Here is an 18,909-nt window from a genome sequence, read left to right on the forward strand (position 1 = left end):
CACTGGTGATCGTCGAGGGGACACTGAATAGTGCACGGTACATCCAAACCGTCATCGAACCCATCGTTCTACCATTCCTAGACCGGCAAGGGAACTTGCTGTTCCAACAGGACAATGCACGTCCGCATGTATCCCGTGCCACCCAACGTGCTCTAGAAGGTGTAAGTCAACTACCCTGGCCAGCAAGATCTCCGGATCTGTCCCCTATTGAGCATGTTTGGGACTGGATGAAGCGTCGTCTCACGCGGTCTGCACGTCCAGCACGAACGCTGGTCCAACTGAGGCGCCAGGTGGAAATGGCATGGCAAGCCGTTCCACAGGACTACATCCAGCATCTCTACGATCGTCTCCATGGGAGAATAGCAGCCTGCATTGCTGCGAAAGGTGGATATACACTGTACTAGTGCCGACATTGTGCATGCTCTGTTGCCTGTGTCTATGTGCCTGTGGTTCTGTCAGTGTGATCATGTGATGTATCTGACCCCAGGAATGTGTCAATAAAGTTTCCCCTTCCTGGGACAATGAATTCACGGTGTTCTTATTTCAATTTCGAGGAGTGTACTACTGCAAGTTTTCTATTGAAACGTTTGTTGTTGTATTTTCTGGTATATTTTCTACTGTTTTTAATCAGAGTGTAGTACAGTGAAATGACTTAACATTACTGAATTAATTTGCGAATTATAATTATAAAATTGCCTAACATATTAAATTTAAGAGCTTCTATGAAGATAATGTTCACTGGTGTATTATGAGTTGCCAAACAGAAAGTTCTTTTACTCAGTCTCTAGTTCCATTATGTTGTCCGCGTGACATTTAAGATGCACTGGTAGGTCGCTGAATGTGTGTGTAGGCATGTATCTGTTTCCGTCCCTTACTAATGCTGACCCCTTCCACGAAGTTTTTCTAGAGCTTGTTTTTTAGTATTATATTTCTGCCCATAACTGTTTTCTGGAAAAAAGGATTGGTAGTGGTGAAGGATAGTAAGACCAGGTTCTCACTCAAAGTGGTCGAAAGTTCCAATTTTTAATTGCATTCTTGAGGTGTTCATGTGTCTAGTATTTCGGGACGAAAAGGTTTCTTAACCTGTGCGTTACCAAAGTAAGTACAGGCCGCTGTTCGAGGCAGTGCTGTGGCCATCGTGCGCGGCCGGCTCGGGCAGGAGGCGTGTCGCGTCGTGAGGCGCGCCCACAGGGTGGGTGGTTCACGGTGCAGTGTGCGCCGGAAAAGGTGACGAGCAACGTGTGCGGGCTGCCGAGTGCAGCGCATGCAACTCGGCCAGCTCGGCTAATCTCGCCAAACAGCGAGACGGAATCGATCACCGGGATGAATTCGAGTTAGAAGGGTTAATATACGGTCCTGGAATTGCAGACTAAACATGAGCAACGAAAACAATTTTTGGTCAAATTCTGGTAAAAATTGATCGAAAAATAATTCTTGGTCCGCCATATTGAATTAAAGTGCGCGTCGTTTATGTTGGCGGCCGAGTTTAGGTTCGTTCTGCGCATCTGACGTCACAAAACACAGTCAGCCAATGAACAGAGAACGACGCTGCCAGAGCTCGACTGCAGAGCAGAGCACGGACGAGTGTCTTCAGTTTTAGAAACGTTGAGTCATAAATAAAGTAATAGAACAAAAGCAATGTCTTAATAGCAGACTTTCTTTTATAGAAAGTTTGGAAAAAGCATTCTTTATACCAGTTGCTTCATATTCTATTAATTAATTAAACCAAACAAGCAGTAAAGACTCCTAATTCAGGCGATAGCAAGGAAAGGTGTTTGTATCAATCTCACGAACCGCTTTTTCGCAATAAAGAACAGCGGTAATTATTTATTTCCTATTGTAGTTCGACGAAGTGTGAGTAATTCATAGTCATACCAACAGTGGTTGTCAGCATTTTGCGTGACGTATTGTTACAGTCCTCATGGAGTTACATCGTAGGCCCAGCTGCGTTAGCGTAACGGTTAAGGCGTTGGATAAGTAAGCGAATGGTGAAGAGTTCAAACCTTGTGCGGTGCTTGATACTTTCTATATTTAAAAACAATATCGGAGTGTCTTACTTCACGAATTTTATTCGTTTGAATGCAATTTTTCGGAATTTCTAGTGCTTTGTCTCTTCATTATCCCTTTCGCTGCTGCAGACAGCAGTCCGGAACCGTGCGACTGCTACGGTCGCAGGTTCGAATCCTGCCTCGGGCATGGCTGTGTGTGATGTCCTTAGGTTAGTTTGGTTTAAGTAGTTCTAAGTTCTAGGGGACTGATGACCACAGCAGTTGAGTCCCATAGTGCTCAGAGCCATTTGAACCATTTTTTTGCTGCAGACACGTGCTCCCCGCAGTCCGCGCTGTGCGCGACTTTGTCATCACTGCACTGCTCGCCTGTGCAGACACACGGTGTTCCCACTGCTTTGACACACTTATCATTCGATTTCACAAAAACTATTTGGCCCAAAAATTTGATTTTTACACGTCTTCTTGACTGATACCTTCCCCCCATAAATGACTTAATTTTGTTTCGATGTTCAACGCACTTATTGTGCAGCATTAAATGAAGTAAACCATTGCACGAAATTTTGAAGAGTTTGCAGAGGTAAAAGTCCATAGCGTATACTTTCCGTATGGTCCATTTTAGTTGCCACAAAGTTGAGAATGAAATGTGGACAAGATACGTAAATTTCATATAAAATTTACTGCATAACAATATCTCATTTAATTTAAGTACCACATAGGTGTCGTATGTAATACTGAGAAATATTCCGTCTTTCTCGACTGTAATAAAAATTTTATTTACACCGGGCGCGTTTGGCTTTATTTGAAAGCTCTATAGGGGTTGTCGTCCGCAGCGCCGTATCCTGCCTGTTTACATATCTCTCTATTTGAATACGCATGCCCGTACCAATTTCTTTGGCGCTTCAGTGAATAAAAGGTTAGTTGAAATGGCTCTGAGCACTATGGGACTTAACTTCTAAGGTCATCAGTCCCCTAGAACTTAGAACTACTTAAACCTAACTAACCTAAGGACATCACACACCATCCATGCCCGAGGGAGGATTCGAACCTGCGACCGTTGCACTGGCGCGGTTCCAGACTGTAGCGCCTTTAACCGCTTGGCCACTCCCGGCGGTTAGTTGAAAAGTGGAATACTAGCAGCCTCATAATATATTCCTCGCCATCTTTAAAAGTTGCGCTAAAAATAATATACGAACATACAAGTGCTTTTTATGTTGAGAGAGAAGGAGACATTCACAATGGCAAAGAGAGGACCAAGTAATAATAGGCGAATGTGTGAGTGAGTTAGGGCAACTGGGAATGGGTGGGCTGAGCAACTTACAACGACGGACTAGTGGTGTGAGTGAGTTACAGTTAGGGGAGCTTGTGGGAGAAGGCGGTGAGCTGCGTGTTAAAAAGAGGACGAATATGTTCGCATGCCAAAGTTTTTTTGAAAGTCTTTAAAGGTGCTAGTGAAGGTAGAATGAGGCATCTGGTATCCAATTTTTCAGTCAGAGTGTTTCAGTAAGCAGGAGCATATGATCGTTTTTGTGCTGGTGACTATATTAATTACACAGATATCGGTGTCAACTTTTCTTTTTCGAGTGGAGCCATCATAACGTCTGCTGGTATCGTAGTTGTAAAAGAGACGAAGGTGGAGGGAAGTTTAATTTAGAACCGAAACTAATCGCACTACGTGAGTGCCGCAAAAAATGGAACAATACACTTAAATCGGTGGTTTTTTAGCTACACATTGCAACAGTTTCATTTAACAATTTATTGATGGGATAGAGATCCCACCAGACCGGACTAAAGGAAGACATCAAGGCAGTTCAGAGGTGGATCAGTACTGATAAAATCTAGAGAACTGGTATTTGAAGCTGACTGCAGAACGATGGTATTGCCAGCAATGTACAGGGTGATTATAATTAAAGTTGAATTTTAAAAACGCTGTAGAAATAACAGCACTTGTCAGGATGACGTCAGATTGCAACGGAATACTGTCGCAGAAGGTGGAAAACATATGCCAGAAGAAAAAACTAGTGTGAAAATTCATAAACAGATGGCACTGTATGTGTGAGAATAAGTAAAGGAAAACACCTGTGATGCGCACGACCCGCTGAAGTTGGTACAAACACGCCGGCTACACGGCTTTTCCTCTTTTCTCGCTATTACGTTCGCCACGGCCGCCTCAATGCAGGATCGCGCTCTGCTTGTAAAATTGTCTGTGCACACGTCGCTCTGCAGAAGTTCCGGACACTGAAGGGTTTGAAAACAGGCGTTGGTCCGATGGCTGCCGTCGGTATGAAGAAAATGAGGCGGACATTCGAAAAGATCGGTTTTTTTTGGTGTGCAACCTGGTAGAGGGAGGAAACGAATTGATTCGCCGTCAGTGGAAGCAGTGACCACAGCAATGCAGGAGGAGACGAGTGGTGGTGTGCAAACGTGCAATGCACGGAGAATTGCCCCAACATTGGACATACCCGTGATCACGGTGAGTAAAATCCTACGAAATATCCTCCTTTGCTATCCATTCAAAGCTACTCATGTGCACGAGTTGGTTCCTGTTGACCTGCTAACAAGAGAGACCTTTGCTGCAGAGTTTCTTGCTCGCATGGAAGTGGACAATGATGGCGTGGAAGATTTTGTGGACAGGCGGAGCCCTCTTCCATGTGACAGGATAGGTCAGAACACAGAAATGTCGAATACGGGTGAGCCGTGTGTCGACTCGTGCTACACCTCGTGTTTAGACTGCTTTGGTTTTCCTTTTCTTCCCCTGACACGTTTGTTTGATATGCTGTCTGTCATTAAGTGGCTGCTCGGTTGTCTTTTCCCTCTGCTATCGATATCTGCGTTTTTCCTTCCTGGAAACTGCTATGGAGGAAGTGAGATCTTTGACCGGTTGTAACTCCGTGTCTTGGCGCAAAGTAGGTTTTTTTTTTTTTTTTTTTTTTTTTTTTTTTTTTTTTTTTTTTTTTTTTTTTGCGCTGAGAGAGTCTGGCGGACACGGGAGGGCAGTGTGGCTCTCCAGCGCGGACCAGGCGTGGTCGGTTGTACCGAGTCGCCACGTGATGTACGTCGGTTGTGTGTAACGAGCGGGTCGAGTTGACGGAAGAGCTCCCGCGCGTTGGGTGTATACAGAATCGCCCCACGAGTAGTTGCTGTTCATTTCGCCTCGGTGGGACGTTAACAAGCTTCTTTAAGTCCTCCGTTTCAACACTGGAGTTTAAAAAGGGGGACACCTAACACGAAGGAGCGGTCACTACCCGTCAACGTTGCAGAGAAGACGTGGACTCCGGTGACGGAGCGTGTTGTCGCGCGACCGTGGCGTGTCGGGTACGCTGGCGACGCGTGCGCTGTCGGATGTGTGGATCCTGGCCATCGGAGGTCGTGTACTGCCTGTTCGAACATAATTGCAAGTTAAGTTCCCGGAAAGTTTAATCATTAAGTAATAATTTTGCGTAACCAGTGCCTCTTCTGCCTTGTGCCCTCCGGCGACCGGGTTTCGTGTCCCTGGCACCGGTGTAATGGAAGACAGTGATCTTTCCTCCTCCTCTCGTTACTGTTCGATGGGAGGTGTAGTTTTGGCATTTTAATTGTTTCGCTATTCTGTCGTGTGTTATGAGTAAATTCGTGCTTCTTGTTGGTCGATCGTGTGGTCGCTGATTCAGGACTGTGTGGTGTAATGTTTCCTTGCACGAGGTTAGATCTAATTCTGTCAGCACGTTAAGCCATCTTATTACAAGTATTACAAGTTTCCGCTGGCCAAAAGTCGGTGCAGTGAGCAGCCTGAGAGTGGCAATTGTGTTTACGGGCGTATTTAAATTGGTCAGTATTCCGCCCAGCCTGGGCATCCCTGAGTGGGTGACTTGTGGCCGCCTTACACGGGTCCGCCATATCTGTTATGTTCTAATGATATTCCAGGACACTTTTGTTTAAAAACTTTTTTAAATTCCTCCAACTTTGTAAATTCCTTTTATTGCCATTAATGGTGTGTTTGCTGAGACCTGTTTTTTTAATGGCGGTGTTGGTAGCTTCACTACCTCACCGTACTTTATTAACAAAGTTCTATATTTCCTTTAGTAGCCTGTTTACTAATGTTCTTTAATATTTTTTAAAATTGTTGTATTGCTATAAATTACTTGATTGCCGTACTGCTAGTTTCTGTAAGATACGAATAAAACATTTGTGAAAATCTCAACTAGACAGTAAACTACTACAAATTTGGCCCAGTTTCCGAACTTTTGGTGTGGCTTGTAGTAACCGTAACCACTGTGTGTGTCAACGGGCAACGAAAAATCCACACGCAAATCAATCAGTAGGACTTGATCCTGAAAATGTCACTGTGTGGTGCGGGTTTACGGCATCATTTATCATGGGCCCATATTTGTCGAAGAGACAGATGCTTTCGGTCCTGTTTCCTGTACCGTCACTGGTAAGCGCTAAGAGCGCCTTTCGCGCAGCCACGTCATTCCAGCTCTCCAACAGCGTGGATGTGTGGATGGGATCATTTTTATACAAGATGCCGCTCCTCAGCACATTGCAAACCCAGTTAAGCAGCTGCTGTAGCGCCATTTCGGAAATGCTAGAATTACCAGCCGCCATTTCCTTACAGCCTGGCCGTCCCGATCAGCTGATCTTAATCTGTGTGACTTCTGGCTGTCGGGCTATCTGAAAGATGTCGTGTTCAGTGTTCCGATTGCAAACTTAGATGGACTGAAGGCACGCATTGCGGAACACATTCTGAAAGTGATCCCGGAAAGACTTCGATCACTTGTGGAACATGCTGTTTCTCGATCTGATTTTGATTGATGGTTTTTATGCGGTTTTTGGCCCCAGGACACTTAAAAACCGATGTGAGTGATGTTTTTATGCGGCTTTTGGCCACAAGGCAATTAAAAACCGATATTTCCCATCCGATGTGAAATGACCTTGCAGTGGTGGATGGCCTTATGTAACTAACAGTATCACACCTGTACACCCATGCACACTGAGTGGTAGAGTTTGTTTGACGTCAAACGTAGACATTAGGCATTAGGTATGATTCATTTGTCATTTGCAGTCGACCACTATTAAATTTTCATCCTTACAGCGCCATCTGTTGTTACATTTTGTAACTATTTAGTTTTCCTCTGCCATACGTTTTCCCGATTCTCCGATTATATTCCGTTGCTATTTGACATCATTCTGACTAGTGGTGTTATTTCTAGAGCGATTTGAAAGTTTAATTACAATCACTCTGTACATTTGGTGTAAGGAGGACGAAGGTAACATAAGGCCTTGTACAGAGGCATACAGACACTTCGTTTCCCCTCAATCTGTTTGCAGGTGGAACACGAAAAAAAAAAAAAAAATCACTAGTGCTGCTGCAAAGTAATATCCGGCAGACACCATATGGTGGCTTACGGTGTATGTATGTGGGTGTTCTGCCGGCGCCCTACAGTGGCGAGGAAGGTATCTCGGTCCACGGTCTACTAGTGCAGCAGTGTACAGGCTTCTACGTGACCCACCCTGGTGACTTGCACACTGTCAGCTGCAGCGTGGAGAAGTGGGGCCACCCGGTGGCCTCCAGCACGACCCTAGCACGGCCCCTCGTCTGCCACTCTCTTCTCCTTCCGCTGCTGCTGGCTGGCGCGTCCCTCATACCAGGCACAGAGTCTGCCTGTGGACGGTGCTGGCCGCCAGTGTGGGGGTCTGAGAGCGCGTCTCCGGCGCCATCTGCCTCCTGTAAAGGCTGACGGCGAATGTCAGCACACGGCAACAGTGGTATCTGTTTGAAAACCGTAAACACGTCCAGTGTTGTACCTAAGAACTGCGATTTGTGGACTGCATTGGTTTTCTGTTATCGTTTGAAGAAAAACTGCTGCCGAGTCGCATCGAATGCTTCTCGAACCTTTCGGCGAACGTGCTCTTGGGAAAACAGTGTTACGATAGGTTCGAAACATTCAAAAGTTATTTTGACGTGAGGAATGACGAGCGTGGAAAACCACCGAAAAAGTTCGAAGACAACGAATTGCAGGCCTTAATGGATGAACGTGGTACTCAAACGCAACAGGAACTCGCGGAACAATTGAATGTGAAGCCGAAAGCCGTTTCTCTTCGGCTGAAAGCTTGGGAAAAGTGCAAAAAGTGGGCAGATGCGTTCCGCAGGAACTGAACGAAAGACACCATGCAAGTCGAAAAACCACTAGTGATATGCTGCTCGCCAGATATAAAAGACACTCGTCTCTCTATCGAGTAGTGACAGGTGATGAAAATGGACGTATTTTGAGAATCTCAATTGTCAAAAATCGTGGGTGAATTCAGGTAAGCCATCGACATCCATTGGAAGACCAAATCGCTTTCGAAAGAAGACAATGCTCTATGCTCGGTGGGATCAGAAGGTTGTCATCTACACTCCTGGAAATGGAAAAAAGAACACATTCACACCGGTGTGTCAGACCCACCATACTTGCTCCGGACACTGCGAGAGGGCTGTACAAGCAATGATCACACGCACGGCACAGCGGACACACCAGGAACCGCGGTGTTGGCCGTCGAATGGCGCTAGCTGCGCAGCATTTGTGCACCGCCGCCGTCAGTGTCAGCCAGTTTGCCGTGGCATACGGAGCTCCATCGCAGTCTTTAACACTGGTAGCATGCCGCGACAGCGTGGACGTGAACCGTATGTGCAGTTGACGGACTTTGAGCGAGGGCGTATGGTGGGCATGCGGGAGGCCGGGTGGACGTACCGCCGAATTGCGCAACACGTGGGGCGTGAGGTCTCCACAGTACATCGATGTTGTCGCCAGTGGTCGGCGGAAGGTGCACGTGCCCGTCGACCTGGGACCGGACCGCAGCGACGCACGGATGCACGCCAAGACCGTAGGATCCTACGCAGTGCCGTAGGGGACCGCACCGCCACTTCCCAGCAAATTAGGGACACTGTTGCTCCTGGGGTATCGGCGAGGACCATTCGCAACCGTCTCCATGAAGCTGGGCTACGGTCCCGCACACCGTTAGGCCGTCTTCCGCTCACGCCCCAACATCGTGCAGCCCGCCTGCAGTGGTGTCGCGACAGGCGTGAATGGAGGGACGAATGGAGACGTGTCGTCTTCAGCGATGAGAGTCGCTTCTGCCTTGGTGCCAATGATGGTCGTATGCGTGTTTGGCGCCGTGCAGGTGAGCGCCACAATCAGGACTGCATACGACCGAGGCACACAGGGCCAACACCCGGCATCATGGTGTGGGGAGCGATCTCCTACACTGGCCGTACACCACTGGTGATCGTCGAGGGGACACTGAATAGTGCACGGTACATCCAAACCGTCATCGAACCCATCGTTCTACCATTCCTAGACCGGCAAGGGAACTTGCTGTTCCAACAGGACAATGCACGTCCGCATGTATCCCGTGCCACCCAACGTGCTCTAGAAGGTGTAAGTCAACTACCCTGGCCAGCAAGATCTCCGGATCTGTCCCCCATTGAGCATGTTTGGGACTGGATGAAGCGTCGTCTCACGCGGTCTGCACGTCCAGCACGAACGCTGGTCCAACTGAGGCGCCAGGTGGAAATGGCATGGCAAGCCGTTCCACAGGACTACATCCAGCATCTCTACGATCGTCTCCATGGGAGAATAGCAGCCTGCATTGCTGCGAAAGGTGGATATACACTGTACTAGTGCCGACATTGTGCATGCTCTGTTGCCTGTGTCTATGTGCCTGTGGTTCTGTCAGTGTGATCATGTGATGTATCTGACCCCAGGAATGTGTCAATAAAGTTTCCCCTTCTTGGGACAATAAATTTACGGTGTTCTTATTTCAATTTCCAGGAGTGTATCATGAGCTGCTAAAACCTGGTGAAACCGTTAACACTGTTCACTACCGACAGCAAATGATCGATTTAAATCGAGCATTCCGTGAAAAACGACCGGGATACGGAAAAAGGCGACACAAAGTCATACTGCTGCATGATAACGCCCCATCACTCAGAGCAGAACGGGTCAGGGAAACAAAAAAATGATTCAAATGGCTCTGAGTACTATGGGACTTAACATCTGTGGTCATCAGTCTCCTAGAACTTAGAACTACTTAAACCTAACTAACCTAAGGACATCACACACATCCATGCACGAGGCAGCATTCGAACCTGCGACCGTAGCGGTCACGCGGTTCGAGACTGAAGCGGCTAGAACCTCACGGCCACACTGGCCGGCGGTCAGGGAAACGATCGAGGCATTCAGTTGGGAAATACTAGGGGATGCGGCTTATTCTCTGGACTTCGCTCCGTCTGATTATCACCTGTTTGCATCACTGGGATGTGCTGTCGCTGAACAACGCTTCAATTTGTATGAAAATGTATGACAATGGCTCGCTGGCTAGTTCACTTCAAAAGAAAAACTGTTTTTTTGGGGTGGCATTCATAGCCTGCCAGGGAGGTGTAAGAAATGTATAAATAGCAATGGAGCTTATTTTGAATAAAATATTGTTTGTCAGTTTCAACCAACAGACGTGGAATCATTGCACCCAATTTCCGGTTTCGTTCCGCTACACCCGGTAATGCGACTGGGCAGAGTGGCTGGCGCGCGCCGCACGAGCCGCCATCTTGCCACCTCAGCGGCCCCCGCTGCGACAGTGCTGACGTCAGCGCATTCCTGAGCGGCCGTCCCCTCGGACCCTCCGACAACGTGGAAAGTCGTTGCATCGTCCGTGCGCTGTTTGCTGTTCCGCAATAAATGTTCGGCTGTTTAATATTGTTTCACTAGCACCCGTGGGGTGTCGGAGAGGCAGCTGTATCCGAGCCATTATTCAGCCACACCCAGGGTGAGGTGGCAGTCCAACAGCATCCTGGTGTCGACTCCCTGCAGTCACCGTAACTTGTAACCCCTCACCCTCAATCGTTACTAGACAACATTTACTCACTTCCAGCAAGCTGCTGCACGCTGTAGTTGCGCGGTGTGAGGTGTCTTGCCACGGTTCGCGTGGCTCCCCACATCGGAGGTTCGACTCCTTCCTTGGGCATAGGTGTGTGTGTGTGTGTGTGTGTGTTATCCTTACCATAAGTTAGTTTCAGTTACATTAAGTAGTGTATAAGCCTAGGGACCAATGACCTCAACAGTTTGGTCCCAGAGGAATTTCCAAATTTCTAGCATGCTGGATGGCAGTGGGAGGCAGCTTACTGTGATCCACTGAAAGAAAAAAGTGTAAATGTTGCACAGAAGCTTGTTTTTACGCTGACAAAAGGAAATCGCGTCATCAAGAATGAATTGTGCAGCATAAACGAAACAGTATACATGGGTTTCCTTATCTGAAAGATGATGTCTATTCACCTTACATGCCAGTCGCATAAAAGTGGCGCCAGGTTTGCTTTAAATACGTGCTGTAACGATCACGAGCGTAAGTTGCCTTCGAGATTGGACGTGGTGAATTCAGGTTAGTCGACTTTAAGACGACAAAGACGCCATTATCAACACTCGACTGAGTTTTTACGAGGTCATACAATGCGGCTGTTCCTTCTGTGATACTGCGGAAAGTCTTGGCAGGCATGTAGTCATTGTACGTGATCACGAGCAGTGGTGGTCTAGAGAATGTACGGTCGCAAGATGACTGGGCTCCAGACGGCCACGTGGCACCTGTGAGCTGTGAGGCCCCAGAGATCAGTGTACGGCTGCAGCGCACATTAGTCCATCTGCAGCAGCAATGTCGGCTGCAGTTGGCAGCACAGTGACACGAGCAACTGCCACAACTCGGTTACTTCAACGGCGGTTCTGGGCCAGCTGTCCTGCAGCGTGCATTCCGCTCACCCCAAACCACCCCGGACCCACGCTCGGTGTTACAGTGTGCGATGCGATTTCGCACGACAGCAAGGGCACTGCGGCGGCTGTCTCACGGATCCTGACCGGTAATCTGCACGCCAGTGTGATGATTCGACCCGTTGTGCTGCCATTCCGGGGCGAGTTTTCCAACAGGATAACGCTCATCGACATACTGCTGTTGTAATTCAACACGCTCTACAAAATGTCGACATGCTGCCTTGGCGTGCTCGAGCGCGACGTCACTGGGAGACTACTCCAGCCTCATCCACAACCAGCATTAAACGCCCCTCTATTGAGCGACCTAGCGCAACAGGACTGGAACTCCGTCACACAAACTACAATCCGGCACTGTGCAACAGAACGCATGCACGTCTGCACGCTTGCATCCAACGTACCCGCTGTTACACCAGTTATTAATGTACCAGCATTACACATTTGCAATGGCTTACTTCGCGCTGACATAAACTTGTGATCATTCAAAGTTAGTCTCTTAATACCTAGACAAATGTGTTCTCGAAATTTCGTTATGCTACATTAATTATTTTCTAGTGTTGCGATTTTTTTCCGTGAGTGTGTTTAAGTGGCGAATTAGGTCCGAAACTGGTGCCACTTAAATACAAACAAACTTCTGTCCAGTTTCGGCGGTTTCGTAATTTCATTGCATTACAATGTGTTCGTGACGATGGGCGAACTGCTATCGAGTGCCGCGTGGGTGTTTAAGTACTTGAGACGCCACAGTGAAGAGCTGGAGCTCCGAGAGATTGAAGAGCGCAGGCTGTGAGATGGAACTGATAGCCGAGGATTTGCGTCACAGGTGTGTTCTTATCGGCGCCCTGACAGCTGTGTGTATCTGTTATCTAACACGCATCACACGGGACCTTGGGACAGCCCTGTGGCTTCGTTAACTTCACACGCTCGGCACCAAGTGGCTACATTTGTCGCCTCAAACGTTCTATACCTTGCAGATTAAAACTGTGTGCCCGACCGAGACTCGAACTCGGGACCTTTGCCTTTCGCGGGCACACTCCGCTGCAGAGTGAAAATCTCATTCTGGAAACATCCCCCAGGCTGTGGCTAAGCCATGTCTCCGCAGTATCCTTTCTTTCAGGAGTGCTAGTTCTGCAGGTTCGCAGGAGAGCTTCTGTGAAGTTTGGAAGGTAGGAGACGAGGTACTGGCAGAAGTAAAGCTGTGAGTACCGGGCGTGACTCGTGCTTAGGTAGCTCAGTTGGTAGAGCACTTGCCCGCGAAAGGCAAAGGTCCCGAGTTCGAGTCTCGGTCGGGCACACAGTTTTAATCTGCCAGGAAGTTTCATTTCAGCGCACACTCCGCTGCAGAGTGAAAATCTCATTCTGGTTCTATACCTTCTTTTTTTTTGGGGGGGGGGGAGGGGTGTGTGTGTCACCAGTCTTCTGGCTGGTTTGATACGGCACGCTACGTATTCCTCTCCTGCGCCAACTTATTCATCTCAGAGCAGCACTTGCAACCTGCGCCTTCAATTATTGGCTGGCAGTAGTCCAGTTTGTGTCTTTCCCTATAGCTCCCTCTACTACCGTGGAAGTCATTCCCTCACGTCTTAACGCTTGTCCTATCATCCATTCTCCTTGTCAATGTTTCCCACATATTCCTTTCCTATTCCATTCTGCGCAGAACCTCCTCATTCCTAACCTTATCAGTCCACCTAATTTTCAACATCCGTCAGTGGTACCACATCTCAAATGCTTCGATTCTCTTTGGTTCCGGATTTCCCACAGTCCATCTTTCACTGCCATACAATGCCGTGGTTCAGAGGTACGTTGTCAGAAATTTCTTCCTCAAACTAAGGCCTTTGATACCAGTAGACTTCTCTTGGCCAGGAATGCCCTTTTTCCCGTTGCTAGTCTCCATTGGATGTCCTCCTTGCTCCGTCCGTCATTGGTCATTTTACTGCCTAGGTAACAGAATTCCTTAACTTCATCTACTTCGTGACCATCAACCCCGGTCTTAAGTCTCTCGTTGTTCTCATTTCTGCTAGTTCTCATTGCTTTCGTATGTGTTAGATTTACTCTTTACTTATTAGACTGTTCATTCCTTTCAGCAGGTCATGTAATTCTTCTTCACTTTCACTCAGGATAGCAACGCTATCAACGAATCACATCATTGATATCCTTTCACCTTGATTTGTAATTCTACTCCTGAACCTTTCTTTTATTTCCACCATTGCTTCTTTGATGTACAGATTGAACAGTAGGGGGGAAGGGCCACACCCTTTTTAATCCGAGAGCTTCGTTCTTGGTCGTCCACTCTTGGCCCTGGTACATATTGTATATCATCCGTCTCTCCCTATAGCTTATTCTTGTTTTTCACAGAACTTGAACACTTGCACCACTTTACATTGTCGAACGCTTTTTCCAGGTCGACAAATCCTATGAACGTGTCTCGATTTTTCTTTAGTCTTCCTTTCACTGTCAATCGCAACGTCAGATTTGCCTCTCTGGTGCCTTTACCTTTTCTAAACCCAAATTGATCGTCATCTATCCGCATTTTATTTTCCATTCTTCTGTATATGATTTTGTCAGCAACTTCGATGCATGAGCTGTTAACCTGATTGTGCGATGATAATCGCACTTAGCATATCTTGCAGTCTTCCGAATTGTGTGGATCTTATTTTTCCGACTCAGACGGTATCTCGACACACTCAGACATTCTACACACCAACGTCAATGGTCGTTTTGCCACTTCTCCCAATAATTTTAGGAATTCTGATGGAATGTTACCAATCCCTTCTGCCTTATTCGATCTTAAGTCCTCTAAAGCTCTTAAATTCTAATTGCGACACTGGATCCATGTCTCTTCTAAATCGACTCCTGTTTCTTGTCCTATCACATAAGACAAATCTTCCCCCTCGTAGAGGCGTTCAGTGTACTGTTTCCACCTATCCGCTCTCTCCTCTTCATTTAGCACTGGAATTCCCGTTGCACTCTTGTTTCAACTTCACCGAAGGTTATTTTGACTTACCTGTATGCTGAGTCAGTCCTTTCGACAATCATATCTTTTTCAGTCTCTTCACTTTTTTCAAGCATCCATTTCTTGTTAGCTTATATATTTCATTCCTCGATGACTTGTATTTCTGTATACCCGAATTTCCCTGTAGACCAACTTTCCATTTGTTTCACATGTCAGCTTGCTGCCATCCAGTGTATTAGTGTGATGCAGATATTGTAAGCTCACATAAAAGTTTTTATTTGACACGCGACACACTCGAGAAATTCCTCAGTAATTAAATTGCTTGAAACGAAAAAAGTAAGCAGTAAAATAACGCCTAGGTTTGAGATAGTTGACACTAGAGACGGGCGATCACGATGGATGGGGGGTGAAGACAGGGGAAGAAAGTTTTGAAGCCGTGTTGTAAGTCCGCGATATCTTCAGAAAACTCACGTATCACCTCATACACATATTGTCCCAGTCAACAAGAGCAAAAAATTTCGAATAGGAGGAAGAAATTGGTGTAGTCGAATATTTTTGGACAGTGATAGACGGCAGCGCCATAAAACACATATTAAAAACACTGACCTAGGGGTTCGAGGAACTTCTTTACGTTTTCTTGAATATTTCGAAAACCACGGCTTGTAGCGAACTAACTACATTTCCAGAATGAGATTTTCACTCTGCAGCGGAGTGTGCGCTGATATGAAACTTCCTGGCAGATTAAAACTGTGTGCCGGACCGTGACTCGAACTCGGGACCTTTGCCTTTCGCGGGCAAGTGCTCTACCACTTACATTAAATTTGCTACAAAAAGGACGACTTCAGTTTTTCTTTAGACTAATAGTTCCCGTGCTGCAGTGAATGCAAAAATAGAACATCAGTAATAATAGTGTTTGAATGGTATAAAATTCGTTTATATTATTAAATGGAATAGGTTAAGCACAAATATTAAATATCTGTACCACGTCTACCCCCCCCCCCCATGAACCATGGACCTTGCCGTTGGTGGGGAGGCTTGTGTGCCTCAGCGATACAGATAGCCAGAAATATTGCAGAAATATTGAATTTAATTGATGAAAGAAGAAAATATAAAAATGCAGTAAATGAAGCAGGCAAAAAGGAATACAAACGTCTCAAAAATGAGATCGACAGGAAGTGTAAAATGGCTAAGCAGGGATGGCTAGAGGACAAATGTAAGGATGTAGAGGCTTTTCTCACTAGGGGTAAGATAGACACTGCCTACAGGAAAATTAAAGAGACCTTTGGAGATAAGAGAACCACTTGTATGAACATCAAGAGCTCAGATGGAAACCCAGTTCTAAGCAAAGAAGGGAAAGCAGAAAGGTGGAAGGAGTATATAGAGGGTCTATACAAGGGCGATGTACTTGAGGACAATATTATGGAAATGGAAGAGGATGAAGATGAAATGGGAGATACGATACTGCGTGAAGAGTTTGACAGAGCACTGAAAGACCTGAGTCGAAACAAGGCCCCAGGAGTAGACAACATTCCATTGGAACTACTGACGGCCTTGGGAGAGCCAGTCCTGACAAAACTCTACCATCTGGTGAGCACGATGTATGAAACAGGTGAAATACCCTCAGACTTCAAGAAGAATATAACAATTCCTATCCCAAAGAAAGCAGGTGTTGACAGATGTGAAAATTACCGGACAATCAGTTTAATAAGCCACAACTGCAAAATACTAACACGAATTCTTTACAGACGAATGGAAAAACTAGTAGAAGCCGGCCTCCGGGAAGATCAATTTGGATTCCGTAGAAATACTGGAACACGTGTGGCAATACTGACCTTACGACTTACCTTAGAAGAAAGATTAAGGAAAGGCAAACCTACGTTTCTAGCATTTGTAGACTTAGAGAAAGCTTTTGACATTGTTGACTGGAATACTCTCTTTCAAATTCTAAAGGTGGCAGGGGTAAAATACAGGAAGAGAAAGGCTATTTACAATTTGTACAGAAACCAGATGGCAGTTATAAGAGTCGAGGGACATGAAAGGGAAGCAGCGGTTGGGAAGGGAGTAAGACAGGGTTGTAGCCTCTCCCCGATGTTATTCAATCTGTATATTGAGCAAGCAGTAAAGGAAACAAAAGAAAAATTTGGAGTAGGTATTAAAATCCATGGAGAAGAAATAAAAACTTTGAGGTTCGCCGATGACATTGTAATTCTGTCAGAGACAGCAAAGGACTTGGAAGAGCAGTTGAACGGAGTGGATGGTGTCTTGAAGGGAGGATATAAGATGAACATCAATAAAAGCAAAACGAGGATAATGGAATGTAGTCGAATTAAGTCGGGTGATGTTGAGGGTATTAGATTAGGTTCAAATGGTTCAAATGGCTCTGAGCACTATGGGACTCAACTGCTGAGGTCATTAGTCCCCTAGAACTTAGAACTAGTTAAACCTAACTAACCTAAGGACATCACACACATCCATGCCCGAGGCAGGATTCGAACCTGCGACCGTAGCGGTCTCGCGGTTCCAGGCTGCAGCGCCTTTAACCGCACGGCCACTTCGGCCGGCTCATTAGATTAGGAAATGAGACACTTAAAGTAGTAAAGGAGTTTTGCTATTTGGGGAGCAAAATAACCGATGATGGTCGAAGTAGAGAGGATATAAAATGTAGACTGGCAATGGCAAGGAAAGCGTTTCTGAAGAAGAGAAATTTGTTAACATCGAGTATAGATTTAAGTGTCAGGAAGTCATTTCTGAAAGTATTTGTATGGAGTGTAGCCATGTATGGAAGTGAAACATGGACGGTAAATAGTTTGGACAAGAAGAGAATAGATGCTTTCGAAATGTGGTGCTACAGAAGAATGCTGAAGATTAGATGGGTAGATCACATAACTAATGAGGAGGTACTGAATAGGATTGGGGAGAAGAGGAGTTTGTGGCACAACTTGACCAGAAGAAGGGATCGTTTGGTAGGACATGTTCTGAGGCATCAAGGGATCACAAATTTAGTTTTGGAGGGCATCGTGAAGGGTAAAAATCGTAGGGGGAGACCAAGAGATGAATACACTAAGCAGATTCAGAAGGATGTAGGTTGCAGTAGGTACTGGGAGATGAAGAAGCTTGCACAGGATAGAGTAGCATGGAGAGCTGCATCAAACCAGTCTCAGGACTGAAGACCACAACAACAACAACCACGTCTACGCGCAGAGGAGTCTTATTAACCGACAAACGTGTAAACTCCCCACTATATTTGTCTCCGTCTGTACTTTAGAGCAACTTTACCCCCACTCTATACAAATCTACGTTTATCATAACTTACGTACCCACACACTTCTGGCACTCTCCTATCTCGAAACGAGTCACATTTCTCAAACCTGTCTCCTACAGTAAAATTCCAGCCTCGTTTTAGGTAGTACCTATGCATACTGAACAGCCATCTCAGACTCTGCACTACCCCCCTTCCAGCATTGGGCATGTGATCGTTCCAATGTAAGTCGGAATTATCCATCTTAAAGTCTGATGCTAACCTTTGACTAAACAGAACCTAATTCGAACATAACTGTAATTGGTCTGAATACAGTTTGTCTTTATGTTAAAAGCGCAACTGAGGTAAAATACAGACATCAGAAAAAGTTTTGATCACCTCGGTTCCGAGAGTTCCGGAATCTGTACAGAAAATTGGAATAGAGATCAACATAAACATCATTTCCGCCCTTTTTATTGCTCACGAAAACCGCACATTGCATGTTGTACCACCATACAGCGAGACCTTCAGAGGTGGTGGTCCAGATTGCTGTACACACCGCTACCTCTAATGCCCAGTAGCCGGTCCTCTTACATTGATGCACGCCTGTATTCGTCGCGCCATACTATGCACAAGTTCATCAAGGCACTGTTAGTCCAGATTGACCCACTCCTGAACGGCGATTCGCCGTAGATCCCTCAGGGTGGTCGGTGGGTCACGTCGTCCATAAACAGCACTTTTCAATCTATCCCAGGCATGTTCGATAGGATTAGTGTGTGGAGAACATGCTGGCCACTAGTCGAGCTATGTCGTTATTCCGAAGGAAGTCATTCACAAGATGTGCACGATGGAGGCGCGAACTGTCGTCCATGAACACGAATGCCTCACAAATATGCTGCCGATATGGTTGCACTGTCGGTCGAAGGATGGCATTCACATATCGTACAG

This window comes from Schistocerca nitens, chromosome 12 (assembly GCF_023898315.1).
Source record: "Schistocerca nitens isolate TAMUIC-IGC-003100 chromosome 12, iqSchNite1.1, whole genome shotgun sequence".
NCBI classification, from domain to species: Eukaryota; Metazoa; Arthropoda; class Insecta; order Orthoptera; family Acrididae; genus Schistocerca; species Schistocerca nitens.